The 19556-nt window shown below is 45.0% G+C and overlaps 1 protein-coding gene across 2 annotated transcripts in view; it reads left to right on the top strand.

Annotated features, from left to right (window-relative positions):
• Window positions 1–8038: 8038 nt before the first annotated feature.
• The window catches only part of RHOC (ras homolog family member C), a 29987-nt gene continuing 18469 nt past the window's right edge, over window positions 8039–19556 (top strand). Inside the window, exon 1 of one of the 2 annotated variants that reach the window (XM_081865060.1) lies at window positions 8039–8191. The gene's annotated coding sequence lies outside the window, so the exon portion shown is untranslated. Of the gene's footprint in view, window positions 8262–19556 lie in introns of both variants that reach the window. The other variant, XM_081865061.1, reaches the window with a different exon arrangement.

Raw genomic sequence — 19556 nt, forward strand, 5'->3', positions numbered from 1 at the left:
GGTGTTGGACTACGACTCCTATCATCCCATACCATTTGCTAGGGCTGATAGGGACTGTAGTCCAACAACATCTGGAGTGCACTAGGTTGGGGGAGGCTGCTCTAAAAACTTCATGGTAGCCAGTCTTGCCATCCTGCTCAACAGAGGGCAGCAGTGTTGTTTTCCCTCCAAATTGTTGTGCCTACAAGTCCTTTCAAAGGCCCTACTGTACTATCCAGTCCACATGTAATGATTAGTGGAAAACATACTGCCTGCAAGGGAGAGCCCTCTTGTTATTCCCCTTCTGCTGTTTCAGTATTTGCCCCAGTGGGTAATGAAGAGTGCATTCCCTCCCTGCAAAGGGAAAATTGCACAGGTGCTAAAGTGCCTGTGTTTCGAATCATATTCCAGAGAAGCCTTGCCAGTTTCACCTGGACAGCAAGTTCCACCTCAAGTCTCTTAAGCCTGAAAATTCCTATTGTGAGATGCGGGCGTGAGGCAACTGGCAAGACACCAAACACAGAGGTCTTGAAATGAATCGATTTCTGCATCTGTATAAGTGCCTATGTTGTAGACAGAGATCTGGGTCAGAAAATGACACGGGTATTCTGACTGGGGTGGGTGTGGGGATCACAAGACACAAGCACTATTGTGGAACAACACATAAAGATGCTGTTATACAAATCCATCAGCAACTACTGAGTTCAGTCTGCACTCACTGATGGGATATAAATGAAGGTTGCTGAAAAATGCTGCCACTTGAATCATTGGTTAAATGTCAAAAGCATGAAGAAGGCTCCCCTACATCCTCCCCTGAGGAGTATCTAATGCAACCACACCGCTGCACTCTGAAGGTAAGTGGTGCCAGAGAAGGGGGAATTGCATTTCCCCCAGCAATAATACTGTATATTTATGGTTATATCTGAATGTTAGGTATGATATCCTTCCTGCCTCCCCCAGATTCTGGAAGTAAGGTAGCTCTAGAAACATGGGTGCCCTGCAGATGTTTGAATACAGCCTCCATCCTCCTTGATGTTGACTGGGGCTGATGGGAGTTGAACCACATCTGGAGAGCACTATGTTGGCTATCCTTGATCTAAAACCTGTGCAACAAATTGGCTACAGCTGTGCATTTGTGCTATAAACTATCATGATTTGTCTGGGGAAATCCTATGAAACATTGCTCTCAAGGGGGCTTTCTAAATTGAGAGCATGCATTGAAATCAATCAATGCTAATGATACTAAATTTAATCTCAAAGTGAGCTGTGATCGATGGCCAGCTGATGAGCTGTTTTTTGTTCCTATAATCTCCTTGGCAGAAGTTTTGCTAGCATCTCCATGGCATTTCAGCACCCAGTGCCAAGACTGTTCTTTCAAAACACTTCAGCTCAACAGAATGCCATGGAATGAGCAATCCAGTTCCACTGAATCCCTTCTGCTTGAAACAATCAGCCCAGATAAGAAAAAAAACTATATGGTAGGAGAGTATTTCCATTCAGGGGTTGCGGAGAGCAGCCAAAAATGTTGGTTGCAAAGGCAAACAAACTGCTTGCAAATTGGCTGTGTCCTATCTCTCCTCTTGAAGGCAGCATGCCTCTGAATATCAGTCACTGGAAATCACAAGTGAAGAGTGCACTGTGGCATTCAGGCCGGGCTTGTGAGTTTCCCATAGGACTCGACTGGCCTTTGGCCTGATCCAGCAGGGCTCTTCTTAAATTATAATTTTGCTAGATGGTAATGCTACACAGGGGAAGAAGGAATGTGACTCTGCCATCCTGTGTTTCAAAATCTGCAAAGGTTACAGTTTTAAATGTGCTTGAAAACCATATTTTTTTCAGAGCTGGAAGCTTGGTCCCATAACTCCCGATGTACAGTGACAAGTTATTACTGTAGTAGCTTCACCGTGAGGCAAAGGCGCTCTGCTCTGCAGTCCCAGGGACTTTTGGTTTTGCTGAAGCCAGAGTTGTCCACACTGTGATGAAGATTAAATATCTGCTGTTACCACCACAACCCCCGAGGCCAGGCTTCCTCAACCTCGGCCCTCCAGATGCTTTTGGCCTACAACTCCCTTGATCCCTAGCTAGCAGCACCAGTGGTCAGGGATGATGGGAACTGTAGTCTCAAAACATCTGGAGGGCCGAGGCTGAGGAAGGTTGCCTGAGACCAAGTGTCCAACCACTATCCACCATTGCCTAGTGGCAATGCTCACTACAGTGAGCTACTACTTGACTTACAAAAATGAATGCCTTGTTCTCCCCTGTTGGGACATCCAAATGTGAAGTATCTCAAAGCATTTATTTGCTCTGTTTCAATGCTCATCTTGTCTCTAGATTCTAGAACCAGAAGTGCACACAGCAGCAGTGATGCTAGGAATATCGCAACAGTCCATGCTGTTGCTTTCAGTGAGGAGCTTGTGGCTGAGGCAAAAAAACCTGGATTTACTGTTTTCCTCAGCAACTTGAGGCCCAGTGGCCACAGTCATAGCTGGCATGCAGACCCTAGATGGATGCCTAAGGATGAATGCAGCTTACTTGACTCCAACCGTACAAATAAGTCCCACTGAGCTGAATGGGGCTTATTTCTGAATAGATCAGAATGTATTTCAGCAATTAATGTAAAAGAAAACAAAATATGGGGTACTCTGAGATGTGTGCCTTGCTGTATATATTTGACAAGGGATTTCTAGCACCGTTTCCTCTTTAGAGGAAGAAGCCTCTGGGGTATTTATTTCCACTCCTCATGCATCGAGAGAAAAGCATGTCATCATTTTTCCTAAGGCTGGTGAACATAATTGCTTTGTTAAATGTTAATAACAGCAACCTGTGAGAATGGAAATACATAAAATAGTGACTTGGGCGGTTGCCACCTTTTCCCAATATTTCTCCAGTGCTTTTGACAACTGCATGATGGGAGGAAGTCCAATGAATGTAGCTTTACCTATCGCGGCACATCCATGCTAGGGGAAACAACAGCACTGAATTTCAACCTCTCATGCACAGAACAAGTGACAGAAAGAAAAGTGGGCCAATGTGAGTTCAAGTCTACAACTAGGATCTGCACTTCATTCATCCTTCATAACAGTTAAAAGTTGTGAACTGGAGCAGAACATATGGGTTGGGAGAAAACCCCAATGAAATTAATGGTCGTCTTTCCAAGCAAACCTGACTAGGATCAGGCCACAAGAATATAGGTGCCAAATCAATTATTTCGATGAACCTCTCTCCATTTCAGAAAGCTGCATTTCCATAAAAGATACGTTTTACATTGTTTGACATGTAACCCAAATGCAGTAATTTAAAAACAAAAATTCAAAAGAATCATAAGTTTTCAAGAATCTTAAAACAGTCCTCCTGTTCAGTAGCTAGAAAACACCTATGCACGTTTACTCATTGGCAGAGGATTAGCCTAAATGACCTTTGAAGTCCCTTCCATTTTAAGGAGAGCCCACTGAATTCATCAGCACTGCCAAGTAAGTGATTAGACTAATCCTGTGCACATTTACCTTGACAGAAACGCTGCTGAACACAGTGGGACTTTGAAGCAAACATGCATAGGATTGGGACTGGGCTGTTAGTTAATAGTTTTTGTTTGTTACTATGCTATGCATTTTTGTGTTTTTATATTGTAAACTGCCTTGTGGTCGGATAAAGAGTGGTATAGAAATTAAACAAACAAGCAAACAATAGTCCTGAGTGCTAGCAAGTTAGAATTGGTAAAGTGGCAAGGCAACATGATGGTAAAGGATGACAGGTCTCCTGTATCTTTTGGAAAGCTGTTTATCTTTTCACTATGCATTTGGACACCTCTTAAGATATCATAACCATTTTTTTTTTTTTTTTGCAGAATGGTTCCTAGATCAAGAAGCAGCAAAAAGGGGATAGTTTAGAGGCTTGGTATCAGCCATATCCACAGCTCATGCTCTTCTCCAGCTGGAAGGCTGGATGAGTAATTCCCAACTGGTTACAATCAATAGCAAGATTAGAACACGATTCATTGTACTGAGCAGCCAGCATTTTAATTCTGCAGAGCCTCCCAGCTGGTACACAAAACACATCATCTGAGCATTAGATACAACAGATCTCTTTGTTGTGGTAGAAAGAGATGGGGACTCTTCTCCCCCTTAGGAGTTAAGGATGACAGAAGACAGATCCAAAAATGGAGCAAGGTTCAGGCTGAATATTAACAACGGACACAAGGGAGCAGCAGAACGATATATTGCCCCATTTTAAAAAATCAGGAGGAATCAAGTGTACACTGCAAACAAGGGTTGAGCATTGCATTTACTCTGCCCAGTGCTCACATGTGAGAGTTCATAGGAGGTTGCTAATCCTAAATATTTGGGAAAGGGAGGGGACTGGAGATTAGGCTGCAACCAAACATGAATCCAACTTCAGGCAAGGTGCAGAACATAATCATAAAGCACACCAGGAGTGGGGAACCTCCAGCCTGCTTGCCCAATTTGCCCCCCCCCACAAGTGATGGCAGGGGTGGGGCAGGTTAAGGACACAGCTACTAAGTAACAATCAGGAGCTTAAAGCGAGCAAAGATTTCAGCAGGAGAAAAAGAGAAGATGGAGGGGATTCCAGGGCAGCTTACAGATACTGGTAGTAAGACAGTCCCATCCACCAGGATAATATAACAGATGCAGCACAAACAGAAAAGAGAAAGGGAGGTAGGAAAAAAGAAAGCAGATTCAGACATTAGTTCTGAGTCCCTGAAGTGAGCATCTGGAAAGGTACCGTAAGTGTTTAAGGAGACGACAAGTTGCTGGCCTCTCAGCTGAGTCAATAGAGATGCCTTTGCAGTCTCCTCTATGGCCTGATGGAATGGTTGTTCCTAGATAATGTCAAGGAGATCCCCCCTCAATATTCCAGTTTTGCACAGGCCTCTGATACTGGCTAGGAGCTGCTACCGGAATGAAAGGACACATTGCTTGCAGCACACACAATTCCTTTCCTTTCTATGGGAGCACCTCCTTTGGAGTACATGAAACTAAGAAAAAGCATTGGATGCTGAACGCTTTTGAAACATAAATGGTTTTGAGGTCTGGCTGGGTTGAAGCCAGAGGCCTGGAGGGTGCTTTCTTTCCTGCCTGAGTCATGGGAGTTTAAGTCTATAGCTGGAAGGAGGATAAGCTTTGTTTCCCTAAATCCCCGTGTGAAACAGAAAGAGAGCCTTTCATCCAGATTTAGTAGGTTGGTGCTGGGGTTGTTGCTGTGGGCCATGTGAGTGTGTGTGGTTAGCCTCACCCTCTAGTATTTCTTCCCTTGCTTTTTGTATTTTAAACACATTCACACTTTACTATTGAATTCTGGAGCTTCTCTGTTGGTATTTGGTGTTCAGTAAACTTTGATGTAGCCAATAAACTCAACAGCCGTGAGGTGAATTAGATGAACGCATGTGGGATTTGAGCACGGAGGTGAGGGAGGCCTCTGGCCCTCCAAACGTTGTTGCACTTCAACTCCCCTAATCCCTAACCTATAATTGGCCATGGCTGCTGGGGCTGATAGGAAGTGGAGTCCAGTAACATCTGGAGGACCATCCCTGGATTAGAACAGGTTGGCCAACTTGGTGTCCTCCAGATGTTTTGGACCCATCATCCTCAGCCACAGGGGATTTAGCGAGAGTTCCTTGTGTGTGCAAACAGGCACAGTGGAAGTATTTAAAAGACATCACCATGTGAAAGACTTCTGGGAAAAGATTTATAATGAATTGAAAAAAATGTTGAAATATGCATTCATTAAGAAACCAGAGGCCTTTTTTCTTGGAATAACAGGTCTGGAACAGCCCAAGAAGGATGTTAAATTATTTTTGTATGCCACAACTGCTGCTCGAATTTTATTAGCTAGAATTGGAAAACACAAGAAGTACCAACAGTGGAAGACTGACAGATGAAGATGATGGACTTTTCAGAGCTAGCCGACCTGACTGGAAGAGTTCGCAACCAGAAGGAGGGGGATTACCAAAAGAATGGAAGAAAATATGTTAAATTAATTTAATTGGAAAAGCTTGCAAATACCAGATAGGCTTAGGATTTAAATATGTAAGGTGATGAATCAATATGCTTAAAGTTGAATTGTAAAGAAAGAAAGATATTAAGGGATTAAGTTAAAATTTTTAAGAATTTAGGTTTTGGAAAACCGTTAAAATGATATACACTGAAATTCAACCAGGGGGATATGAGGAAGTCACTCAACTATGTTATTAAGATTGGTTTAATTACAATTGAGATGTAATTGAGATGTAATATCTGCCAATCACCCATTCCCACCACCCTTCTGAGTAATACCCCTCCCCACCTTCTCACTATATAGAAGGGTCTGGAAACTTCTGTTTCAGTGTATCTGAAGAAGTGTGCATGCACACGAAAGCTCATACCAAGAACTGACTCAGTTGGTCTTTAAGGTGCTACTGGAAGGAATTTGTTTTGTTTTGACTATGGCAGACCAACACGGCTACCTATCTGTAATTGAGATGTTTGTTTGTTTGTCTGTTTAAATTTTTTTTATGGGAAATTAATAAAATTTTTGAAAAAAATAAAATAAAAGACATCACCATGCACCCTGGTCCCACAGTATCCAGACTTGATGTCTTTCTCCCCCCCCCCCCTCTTGGCCCATTTGCCTGAACTCCAGTGAAGCCTTAATCATTCTGGCAATCAGCTACCAATCAGCTACCAACTCAGGACAAGGTTACCTGAAAGTCCACCAGCCCTTTATATAGACCTAGAAGATAATTTGTATCAAGTCTTCCTCAACCTGGTGCCCTCTGGACATTTGGGACTACAGCTCCCCTCGGTGACTGGGTCTGATGGGAGTTGGTAGTTTGAAACATCCAAAGGGCACCAGGTTGAGGCTGATTTAGATCACCTTCCACGGCAACCTACACTGCCATAGGGCGGTGACCCAAAACTTCTGTTGTTGCTCCTCTGCTGTGGAACGCCCTTTTCTCTGCATACACAAAGGAGCAAAAACCAGCCACTTCAGAGAAAGACCCATCATATTGTCCAGGCTTTCCCTGACCCATAAGACCAGACTGTGTTTATCTTAATGAATTCCGGTTTTTATATGCTTTTTATAGTAGAGTTTTTTGGCTGCATTTTTGTTTTCATGGTAGTGTTAACTTTTATATTGCACACTGCTCCAAGGTGTTTTTGTTTATTGAAGCAGTGCATTATAGAAATGTTCGAAACAAACCACTTTTTTCACACCGGTCAGCTGCCCCTGCTGTAGAAGTCTCTCGCTTACTCCAACCCACACGCTCTTCTGTCCACCCGTTGCTGCTCGTGCAGGGCTCCTAGCGGTGTCCTCCCCACCCCTCACCCCGGGCCCCGACCTACCCACACGCCTCCCTCCCATCATGTGCCCAAACGCTGACTCAGCCGCGGCTTGGCCTCCCGAAGCATGTGCGCCGCGCCTCCCACGTCCACTGGGGGAGCAAAGCCACCATCCGGCGGGAACTGGGCTTCTAGCGACTCCATGGGCGTAGCGGGGGGGGGGGGCAGCTGCCTCCCTAATCAAGTCTATAAATAAAAATACTTAACTGACCAATGGCATTGCAGATAACTCAGTTCTGCCTCCCCCCCCCCCGCAATAAATCCTGGCTACCCCCATGCGCGGCTCCCAGGGACTTCCAGTGGCGTAGCGTGGGGGGTGCAGGGGGGGCCCAGCCGCACCGGGCGCAACATCTGGGGGTTAGGGTTAGGGGGCGCAAATCCACGGGTTAGGGGGCGCAAATTACTTGCCTTGCCCCGGGTGCTGACAACCCACGCTACGCCACTGGGGACTTCTCACCAGCTGCGGAACTGAAGGGCAGCCCTCCCGCCAGCAATGGTTCACTTCTCCCCAAGAAGCGTCGCGCCGAGGCCCCCGCCCCGCTTGGGATCCACGTCCCCTCTCGAGTCCGCTATTACTCTAGAGATCATGGGGTGGGGAAGCGCGCTCTGCGTATGCTCAGAGGAGCCGAGCTTCCGCGCGCCCTGATGCTCTCGCAACAGCGACCCCTCGAGAAGGCGCCCAGACGCGGCCCCGGGCGGCGCGACCCTCTCCCGGCGGCCCCTCCCCGAGGCGGGCCGGGAGGCGGCCTCAGCGGCTGTGTCAGCCCCACCAAGCGAGCCCGGTCCCGCCTCTCCGCTCCCCGAAGGTTGGCGCTTAGTCAGGACGGACCGAGAGGCCAGGGAGCGCGGCGGCCGGAGCCCGACTCCGCTTTAAGGTAGCTGGCAAGGCGAGGAGGGAAGATCGGGATCGGTTTGGCAGCCCGGCCCGGAGTGCCTTTCTCCTAGGTTACTGAGCGTGACCCTAAAGTAGCCTGGCTTGAATAGGAGTGGAGCTGAGGGGGAAATGCATGGTAGGAGTTGGCGGGGCTGGAGGAAGCGAGAGGGGCGCGCGTAAGAAAGCAGGGTGGGGTAGCAGGTTTGGGGAGTGCGGTATGTATCTCTCCATATCTGTAGATATATACATGGGGCAGGTTCAAGTCAGCCCTTGGAAGGAACCCAACCCAAATCGTTAGGCATGCTTACTCAAAAGTAGACCCCTCTGTTGAATGGGGTTTCGTTTCGCGGGGTGCGGGGGAGAGCGTCGTCGTCGCGAGTAAGTCCCACTGAGTTCGATGAGACTTACTCCTTAGTAACCGCGGCTAGCCTTGTAGCCTTAGTCATCCTTTAAATCCCTGCCGTGGTATTTGCTATCAGGGTGGTTAGCAGAGGTGGAGTGGAGCAAGTGAGGGTTGCCTAGTTATTTCAGGTTAATGCAGGATCTGAATGCACGTGGGTGTGATACTGTGTCATTTTCATGGGGGAGGAGGGCACATGCAGTTTCAGTGTACAGGATCCAGTGAGCAATGGAGAGAACTGGGGGCAGCTGCTGGGATTTTTTTCCTTTGTGGGTTGGAAGGTGTGAAGTGACCTAGGCATGTGCAGTGGAGAGGCAATTTATTTGAAAGTAACTTTAACAGATGAAACACATTTCTGATTACCACAGAATCTTAAAAACAGTGGTGAGATGGACTGAACACCTTGTGTGCCACCCCCATCCCTAAATGCCTGGAGGAGTAAAAAGGCTTCTTCATTAGAAAGCCTACTTTCAAAAGCAATGGAAAGCAACACGAGTCTCTTGCTGGAGACCATTGAGCCATATAGGGGCCACCCCAGAAAAGGCTCTGCTTGTACTACCTCTCCTCACCTCACTTGCTAAGTATAAGGCAAAAATTGTGAAGTTATTTTTTTATCTCTAAAGGCAAGGTGAGCTGTTCTCTGCTCTGGCCTTGAAAGTGAAGCCTAAATACCTTTTTCTTGTCAGTAAGTCACATTAATTTTTGCATGCTGTAAGGCACTCTTTTTGTGTTTTGTTTTGTTTTGTTACTACTAAACAGATTTAGGTGCTGAACCCTGGCTCTGATTAATAATTCCATTTGATTGGTTGCTATTTTAATTCCATTATTTTGTCATGTTCCCAGAATGTTGTTTTAAAATGTGAATCCTGTTCATCTTTCCTTGAGTTCAGTAGGTGAAGAATTTCTCTTCACTGATTTGGACAGGAATTGGGATGGGTTGAATCTTTGGGGAGGAAGTTGGAAAAACACAACTGCTAGTGAGTAACTGAGGATGGGTGGGAGCTCTGATAAGCAAAAAAAGGTGAACAGTGGGTCAAGGAAGAAAAGTAACACATTTTCTAACTGCTCCCTGCTTTTTGTGTTAATATATACTCACCAATGGATGGTTTTTTAAAAGGGTGCTTAATTGTGACAGCATATTCATATATGGAGAATTTGGTTTGAATCAAACAGGCACTGTGATTATTTCTTTTTCACCCCTGCTCCTCATTCCCTGTTTGCTGCATACCTTTCTGTGTGGCTGTTGCACTTCCTTGTTTGAGGATTCCTGTGAAACTTGCTTGCCATGTGCTGTGGACAGTGATTCCCTGTGTCCTTTAAATGCTTGCTTAGCTCACTTTCGGACATTTATATTGGGGTGGGAAGGAGGTTGTGCTAATAGCTTAGGAGCAAGAAAGCATTCCAGAACCATGACTGAACAGTGCCTCCCTCTCTCTCCCCCCCCACCTCCCTCTCTCTCTCTCCCCCTCTCTCTCTCTCCCCATCCTCCCTCCCTCTCCTTGGAATTTGGCAGCCAAGTCCTTTCATTGCCAACCAGGCTCCCTAAATCCTGCCCCAGCCTTTCAGAAAACACCCACTGAAAATGGCAGTAGCATTGTAATGTTGCTTCACAGGGATATTTGTGACTGGCAGATGCTTTTGTGTCTGTTGTGGGATTCCAGCATATCTGTTAGTTAATGGATAAAAGACAGCTTTGCATTCTGGAGTAAGGGATATATAAAAGACAGCTTTGCATTCTGGAGTAAGGGATATATATGTATATATATGACACCATTAAATAGGTAACTTGTTTAAGTCTATAATTTTCTCTGTTTGAATATTATTAGAAGGGTCTGATGCAAGAAGCATCTTGTACGTAGCTTCAAAAAGGGGGTTCCAATAGTTTTTTAAACTATGGGTCATTCTTGCCAGCAGACTTTGGACATGCAAACCACCAGGGAAATTTTGCTGGGCAAGCACTATTGAAACTACTTTGAACTGCATAAATAAATTCTTGTTCAACTCCTATTCACTTCTAGGGGATTGTGCTGTGAAAGAGAGATTAGAAAGCTCTTTATTGAAGCTGCTTCCAAACTGGCAGAACTTTGTGCTTCCCAATCATAGCTCTATGTGTAATTGTTGTTAACGTTCTATGCTTCAGGGAATACGGAGGATAACACTTTGTGTGTGCGCATCCCACTATGTTCCATCTGTATGAGTGCGTGTGACATAGCAGTTTGAATAGGGTAGCAGCAACTCTGAGCATGCTTTTAAAAAAAATTGAATCAATTTTAATTTGTGCTATAGCACTTTTTATTTAGGCATCATCATTGTGTGCTTTCTTTGAATTGTTTTAAAGGTACTCTAAAGTATTTGCAAAAGAAAAAAAATAGCATGGTGCTAAAATAGCACCGACTGAAGGGCTTATTCAATTTAAGTGCTTCTGCATGAACCTTAAAAAAAAAAAAAAATTAAGACAAAAAGGCATTTTAATGCAAAAGAAAAAGTTGATTTAGGGCCCAGTCCTATGGTTCCCTGGGAAGATATAGACCAGGGGTCAGCAAATGTTTTCAGCAGGGGATTGGTCCACTGTTCCTCAGACCTTGTGGGGGGCCAGGCTGTATTTGAGGGGGGGATTGATGCAAGAGCACCACGAGCCCCGGTGGCTGCTTACCTTTGTCTTGCCAGCGGCAGGGGCTGGCGTCGGCAGAGGGACGATGAGCAGTGTGTGAAAGGGCTCTGGAGAGGGGCTGCTTAAAATGGCGCTGCTGCTGTTGCTGGAACGAACAAAGTCCAGCCCTCTTCCTCCTCTAGGCATGGCGGGGAGAAGCCAGGTGGAGGGAGGGAGGAGGCGCCGCCACTGCCGTGTGTGAGGGAGAGGGAAAGAACGTGTTTGCTGGCGATCCATGTGGCGATGCCCAGACCATCCGCGGGCCAGATCCAGAAGGCAATTGGACCTGATCCGGCCCATGGGCCTTAGCTTGCCTACCCATGATTTAGACAAACCATGAGCTGTAACCAAGGTTTATTCTTGGGTATACAGCTCTGTTTGTCTGGAGGAAACAAACCACGAGCCCAGGTTTGGATGGCATGCTAATCCCAATCATAACTCTTAGCAACAGAGGGAATAGGGAAGGAGTGACTGTGTTCTCTCCAGGAACCCTTAGATTTGTGTTTTGCCATGATTTGGCTTAGTGTTACTGTATATGGAAACTATCTCTCTGGTAGATCCTCCATAAAAAGTGTATTGACAACGCATGACTATTCTACCTGTTGTGAAAGTATCCTTGAACACAACTTTCTATACTTACCTAATGAATCTGCATTGAAATTTGGGGAAGTGCAGAATTAAGAGTGTTCCTTTCCCAAAAGGAATAAATATTGTTTCTTCTTGTTGTAGAGAAATTTAAAGAAACATGATATTGGGCAAATATTGAATGACTGTCAGGCCAATAACAGTAAAGCACTCCACTTGAAACTCAGAATTATGCATTTGCTTTAAGTGGGAGAGATACATTTTAAATAAATTGCCAAGTTCACTTCTAGGACTTGAGTGTGTTCATTTGAAATGCAGATCATATATCTCCTGAGTGGAATCAGAAAATTGAGGGGGTTTTTGCATGTTCCTTGATTGTGTGTGTGTGTGTGTATTTAAGCCCAGTGGTCAGATCCCCATGATACATTGAAAATGCTGTAATACCACTTTAACAGTTGGATAATCCAGGTAACTTTATTTTGTTAAGGTTGCTGGAAATTGTACGTCTGTGACTTAACAAACTACAGTTCCTATGGCTATTGCAAGGAGACCATGATTGCTAAATAAGAGTGTGCCTTAAATATATGATGTGGATATGACCAATGTTTCCCAAAATAGCAGTTTGCTTATCTGAATCTTGGAGGAATCACTATTTCGAAGGCTAAATTAAGTCTCTCAACTTTTTCCCCCACCCACCCACCCACAGCAGTGTGTCCTCTTGCATTCTGTACAGCAATCCCTTCAGCTTGTTCATAGGGAGGTGTCTATCATTTCAGTCCAGTGGACAGGGTCAAGCCGGAATGGGTTAACAGAGCTTAGGCTGCATTTAGTCAGACAGATATCGTAACAGAGGCAACCCTTCTTTCCAAAGATTTCATCACATCTCAACAGAGGACTGGATCTAGAAAGATAAAAACCATTGCAAACCTGGGGAGGGAGGAATTTATTGTTTTCTGGATCTGACATTCAGATCTGTTTATGTGAAGCTTAGGCGACAAGTGAAATACTCAGTAGCATCGCCGCCTTGCCAAAAGGAATGAATGTGGGCATTGTCTTCATTGAAAGAGAAATTATTCCATAATCTTGACTGGAGTGTAAATCTGGGAGGAAAAAAGAGAGCGTTCATCTGAGTGTGTGTTTGTTTAACTTACTGTAGCTTGGCCTGCTACAAAAAATTTACTTCTAAAAAGTAAAGTATAGGATACAACAAAACAAATGCTTACTCAAAGCAATCTGACTAGTTTGGCTGCTCTGAAAAGTTAACTTTGTCTCCAGTGTTGCTGTGACATTTGACAACAAGGTTCCTGCACTGTAAATCTGAAGTCAGAACTGTGAGACACATGTGATTTACTAACACATGCCCTTTCAGACTTATACCTTGAGCAAAACATGTAAAGTTTCGTGAATACTGATCCATCTCACTTCCTTTGCTGATTCATGTTTTAAACCTCCTTTTCGTAAGGGGTAATAATAATCTTTTGTGGATGCGCAGATGAGAATCGAGAATTCTTAACACAAACAAACAAACAAATAAACTTCATAAACTCAGCCCTGCATGGTAATGTGTTGGTCAAGACCCATCCAAACCATAATCGGGCCAACTTAAACATTTGGTAGAGACCTATGGCTGGGATCCTGTCTCTCTACTGAATGCCTGGAAAGGGTAGGTGCTTGCTCTTTCCCTCCAACCTATCGCTTTCATCTCCTCTCCCTCCCACTGCTGCTTTTCTGCTAGCCACAGCAAAAGATGTACCGTATTTTTTGCTCTATAAGACTCACTTTTTCCCTCCTAAAAAGTAAGGGGAAATGTGTGTGCGTCTTATGAAGCGAATGCAGGCTGTGCAGCTATCCCAGAAGCCAGAACAGCAAGAGGGATTGCTGCTTTCACTGCACAGCGATTAATCTTGCTGTTCTGGCTTCTGAGATTCAGAATATTTTTTTCCTTGTTTTCCTCCTCCAAAAACTAGGTGCGTCTTGTGGTCTGGTGTGTCTTACAAAGCGAAAAATATGGTACTTGGGGGCCACAGCTAGAGAAAAGAGTGCAAATTGGGGCTCCAGCTTGTCCTGCCAGTTTCTCCTGGGAAAACCCAATCTTTTTCACTGACTCCAGTGGGATTTTCCATGGAGTGATGCTTGATCTGATTCAGTGTTAAAGAGTGGGCTTTCCTGGGAAAAGCAGCTGGGCAAACAGAAAACGTCTCTGCCCCATTCTTTCTAGGCACAGGACAAGCAGAAGTGTGGACGAGCCCTTAGAGTGGATAATGGCTGATTTGGAAGCAGGGAAGGACTCCTTAACATTTTCTGCACCTGAACAATTCTTCAGTTGATGCATCTCCCAGGGAGTAAGATGAAGTGGGATGCAGGAAGGTTTGAATCTTAAAGCTGGAAAGAGTGTGCTGGTGGTCATCTAGCCCAATGCAGGACATTACAAATCCCTGACAGGTGGCTTCACCACCAGTGAACCCCACCACTTCCCAAGGCAGACTGTTGCACAGTTGTTGGAGATTAAATAGCTGCCTTCTCTCCAAATCTCATTTTCTCTTTCTGCCAGTTCTTAGGTGAGAGACAAAGCCTCGGATTCCCAGGGCCAGCTGTCCTGCCAAATGACTAGCTCGGCCCTTAAATCCCAATTCCCTTAGATCACTACTGTAGTTCTGAATTGTGTGCCATGCCACACTTGTGTACTTGTAAGAATTGTCTGTGCACCAGGAGCAAATATATAAATAAATTGAGAGCCTGGAGAAACCAGCTCAGGAGAGAGGAGATGCCAGATGCATCTATGCATGAATTGCTGATCTCTGGTCTTTTCCGCTTCTGTTTGGTTTTTGCTAGTTGGGTGAGTAATTCTGCTGCATTGCATGTGATGGTTAATCCTATTACTGCTGCTGCTGCTGCAGCACAGCAGCCTGTCTCTTGCACCTTCATGTCAGGAGCAAGCTGTGCACCAGAATGTGGGTTGTGTGGATTTTCCTTCATGGGGTGGGGGTATTAAAGTCTAGCCCAAGGAAGAGAGGAACAGGGCACTTTCCTTGCCCAAATTCCATGTCTCCTTCCCTCATTTTTGGGGTGAAATTGTTTTTCAAAAAGGGTGTGGTGGTAACGGGTTCAGCATCCTCTCCTACCTGCTTTTATTATACAGTACTTTAAATTGCCCTTTGCCCCAGTTTATTGTGGAAAAAGGTGACAGGTTAGATCCGTAGCTGGGGGAGGGTGGCTTGCAAGGTGTTTTGCCCCAGGTGGAGCCTCCAGAGGGGTGCCACTGAGGCTTCCAGGCTGTGTGTGTGTGTGCAAATGTGCATGGGGATGCCAAAATAGGTCATTGTCCTGGGTGAAATAAAGCCTAGTTTCTCCCCTGTGACTAGTTACACATACAGGAGCATAGGATATTGGGCTCTTTAGAGCATAGGCAAATCCTATACGTTTTTGCTTAGAATGCTTATAACACACGAGATGCTCTCAAAGCATCTTACAAGAGATTCTTACAATAATAACACATTCAGATCTAATGAGGAGCAGAAATCACATGGCAGCATTTCTTGCCCTCCTCCTCGCTTTGCCCTGGTGCACAGTAGCTCCCACCAAAATCCTCTGAGGCAAGGAAGTGATGCTGAGTGGCTAGACCTTGCTCTGTATGTCATGGAATCTGAAGTATTGCTGTATTTTCTAACAGTAAATCTTTGGGGGTGTGAGAGTGTAGTGTACTTCTTGGTTTTAATTGAGCAAAAAGTGTTCCTCAGTTTCCAGACATTTATGAAATGCATTCAGATTTTTTCAAAACCCGGGTTTTTATGGGGTAGATGGCCCTTGCTTCCTCTGTTTGCGGCTTTTTCCTTGCAGAAATGGCAGACTGAGTAGTCCCAAGAACTGCCGTAACAGGAAGGGTTTTCAGTCCCAGTAAGTGCATCACCTTTTACAAGGCTGCATCTCAAACTTTATGGGCTTTGATAAAGAACAGGCTAGTCAGTTTTGTACTTGTTTGAAAGCTCATGTCCGAATATATTTCCCAGTTCATCCTTTATGCCCCTGGTGCTATAAATGGTAGAAAGGAAATGTTCATGTTCAGGAAGTGTCTTTGTTTCTCTTGATGTGTGCTAAAATAAACTTTATAACATGAAGATGAACGAAGCATAAACTTCTCTGCTTTGTTGCTTGGGCTTCAACATCACGTGCGCTGCTTGGTGTTTTGCAACAGGAGGCAAGGAGTTTTGTGTTTGATTCTGCTAAATGGAATTTGGCAGCACAGATTTTTAAAGGATAGACCTATCTGGTTCACTTGACCCAATGATGGTTGATCTGCTCCAGGCTTCTCAGTGTGTTTCCTAGCTAGCACAGGCATATACCTGATACCTGAAGCAGAGCCATAGCTGGGGGGGGGGTAGCCAGGTTTTTTGCCCTGGGTGAAGTCTCCAGGGGTATTGAGGCTCCCAGCCTGTGTGCATGTGTACACAAGTGTGCATGGGGCAGGGAGGAGCAGGGAGTGTGCCAAACTGGGTAACTGACCTGGGGGGGGGGGGAAGCCAGGTTTCACCCCTGCCTGAAGAAAAGATGTGGCACATTAATGGGAATGAATTTTATTACATCATTTTACAATGTGAATGGCTTAAAAGCTACAGACTTTACTAAGGCTAGCGGAGGACAATGAAACAAAATATATACAACCTCCATAGGTTGTGATATGTCAACCATGTTCAAAAAGAAAAACTGTCTGCTCAGATAACGTTGGATTGATCTCTAAAATGTCACTCGATAACTTTCAAAATGTCTCTTCCATCTGTCATGTCATGCTGGAAATGCCTACTGCCACAGGAAGAGTACGTTTCCTGAAACTGTGTTTGCTGAGGTAACCGTGATGGTAGGGAGAATCAGTGGGTGTTTCCCCCCTTTTCTATCCACTTATTATTGTCCCTTGCAGATGCCCTTAGTTTCTCTTTCTCCAGTTGAACTGGTTTCTTGTCTCACATCCTTCAGTTTGGTAGGGGAGGGGAGAGGAGTTTGAAGCAGCTGCAGGGGTGCCAACTAGAATAAAATATTGGAGGGTCCAGGTAAGTGCCACCCCACATAATCAATCACATGACACAGTGCACACACATTGTGTGAATGGCAATTCCCATCAGCTTTGGGGTGCCCCCTCAATTATTTTATTGGGGATGAAGACCCCTCGGCATCTAGGAGTTGGCTCCTATGAGCAGCCAGGCTTGGCAGGAGAGGGGGAGTGGCATTTGGACCTTAAGCTGCTTCTGTGTGGTGACCGGCAGTTGGGGCAACTTTCTCTACATGGGTATCTCACCCTAGATTCCCAACAGAAATCTTTGTTGATTTGTACAGAAACTAAGAGCATTTTTGCTGAACTTGCATTTGACGTTGGGCTGAGTAGTTCAAAAGTAAGGAAACACTAAAAATGGAAAAGGAAAATCTAAAAGGAGAATGATACATGTTCTGTGTGGGAATTGATGTGTTGCGGTCTTGTACATGGCTACTCGGAAATAAACTCCATTGTGTTCAATGGGACTTTTCTCCCACAAAATCGGACTGAACAATATGTACACAGTCCCCTTTGATTTTGGTTGGAACGAATACCCATGCAAACACGGGCCACAGACTACTATCTTTTTGTGTATCGGGCAGCATTTTCTGCCCATTTGCAAATGTACAGTTGCTTGCTTTGCCAAAAATCTCATCATCTGGATCAGATGTCAGGAAGCGGAGATCGATATAAAAGCTGTGGAAGATGTGAAGCGTAGTCTTCTGTGTCTGTTGCTTTTCTTGTCTGAGCCAGTTTGTCAAGCTTCTTGCTGACTGTATCTGAAATCCTAGATTGCAGTTCGATACCCAGTTCTTTTCTTCTTTTCCTTCCTTGTTCTAACTTGGAGTGCTCAGTGCATGCAGCTTCCATTACCTGCAGGTTTTTGTTGTTGTCTTCGGTCTCCTGGCTTGGCTTGGTCTGCTGTGTGTCACTGTTGGCTCCAGCTCTACAATCCATTTACTGAATCAGCAAAACAAAACAAATTCCTTCCAGTAGCACCTTAAAGACCAACTAAGTCAGTTCTTGGTATGAGCTTTCGTGTGCATGCACACTTCTTCAGATACGTATCTGATGGTATCTGAAGAAGTGTGCATGCACACGAAAGCTCATACCTAGAACTGACTTAGTTGGTCTTTAAGGTGCTACTGGAAGGAATTTGTTTTGTTTTGACTATGGCAGACCAACACGGCTACCTATCTGTAACTGAATCAGCAAAGTTTACCTCTTGAGCATGTTCCTGTGTATTTTGTGCCTGCTCTGTAGAGATGCCTTGTTAGGTGCTTTCTCATTTACTTCTTTCAGCTCCCTGAGCAGAGGTCTCTTTTCATTCATGGATTTTCTGTGTTGCTTCTGAAATTGCTTGTTTAAAATCCTTTTTTTCAATGCAAAATTTCTAAGCCTGTTTAGAACTCTATGCAGTGACCAAGACAAAGGAGAAAGTTTCTTTTTATAATTTTCCTGTTAGATTTGCCAGGCAGCTTTTACACCACCCATCACCCTGGTTTTGGGCTCTGAGGCTGATTTGGCAGCTCTGCTGATCTCAATTCCCTCCCTTTTCAAAAGCTGTTTGCCTAGTTCTGAATGATGTGCTCCCTTATGCAGCCTTGTAAATTTTTCTATATAAATAGAAGTGTAAGGAGGTCGTCAGGCTGCAGTCCACATGAACTGCAATGTGGCAATGGCCTGAATGAGCAGGTAGGCAGCCCAGCTGAGTAGCCAGAACAAGCCAGAGCAGCTCTCTAGCAACTGTCCTTCTCTCTTGCCCCTCAAACTGACACCGCTATTTCGGCTTCAGCAATGCTGGAGGCAGAGAGAAGTGGCAGCAGAGCAGAATGGTTACTGGAGAGCTAGCCCAGCCTCTGCTGCCTGATCCTCTGTGACTCGCCTGTGCCAGGGTTTGGGCGAATTGTAAGGTGAGCAGGCCACAGTTTGGGTGAGATGTAAGGGTGAGTTTGGCAAGGTTTAAAGGGAGGGTGTTGGTGAGGTGTAAATGGGGAGGAGAGGGGGTTGGTAGGGAGTAGGCAGGTTTGTGAGTGAAATGAGCAGAAGCTTTGTTCCTTATCTGCTTGACCACTGGGTTTCCATGCTGGTAGAGGAAGAAGATGCTTTGCTTCTTCCACGGATAATATGGAAACCAAGTAGGTTGGTAGAGGAGGAATGGAGCAGTCCATCTTTCCTCTACCAGCCTGCTCACTTGGCTGCATGAAATTCCTAGTCACCTGTGGCTACCAGGTAAGTCATTAGGTTGTCATCATAGTTTCTAACTAATATGGGTCATTGTTGATGTGTACACAGATTGCGCTGATTTGAGATAAATGTTATATTAAAAAGTGGATCAAAACTGTTGCCATCTTGGCCTGTTTAATAGGTGTGGTCTTCTGTGACAATGCCGGTGGGCTGAAAAGAAAAGGTGGCAGGCCAGATTATGCCTATGGGCTGGGAGGTTCCCCACTGCTGGACTATCAGTGCAAAATGTATTGGTAGTAGATTATTACCCTTCTTAGGATAAACCAGCATTCCCATAACAGCATATGTGTATATTGCACAGAGTTCTTCATCATGCTAAATGTTTAATCTTTCAAAGATTTCTTCCACTACTATGTTAGCAATGAAATAAACTGCAGGCAAGTGCTTAATCACATTCTCCACCACCGCTTGTCAAAAAAAGTCTTGCTTAAGGGCGTCTCCTACTCTTTGTGAACCTTGGT

The sequence above is a fragment of the Podarcis erhardii genome (assembly GCF_964252035.2).
Source record: "Podarcis erhardii genome assembly, chromosome: 6".
Lineage (NCBI taxonomy): Eukaryota > Metazoa > Chordata > Lepidosauria > Squamata > Lacertidae > Podarcis > Podarcis erhardii.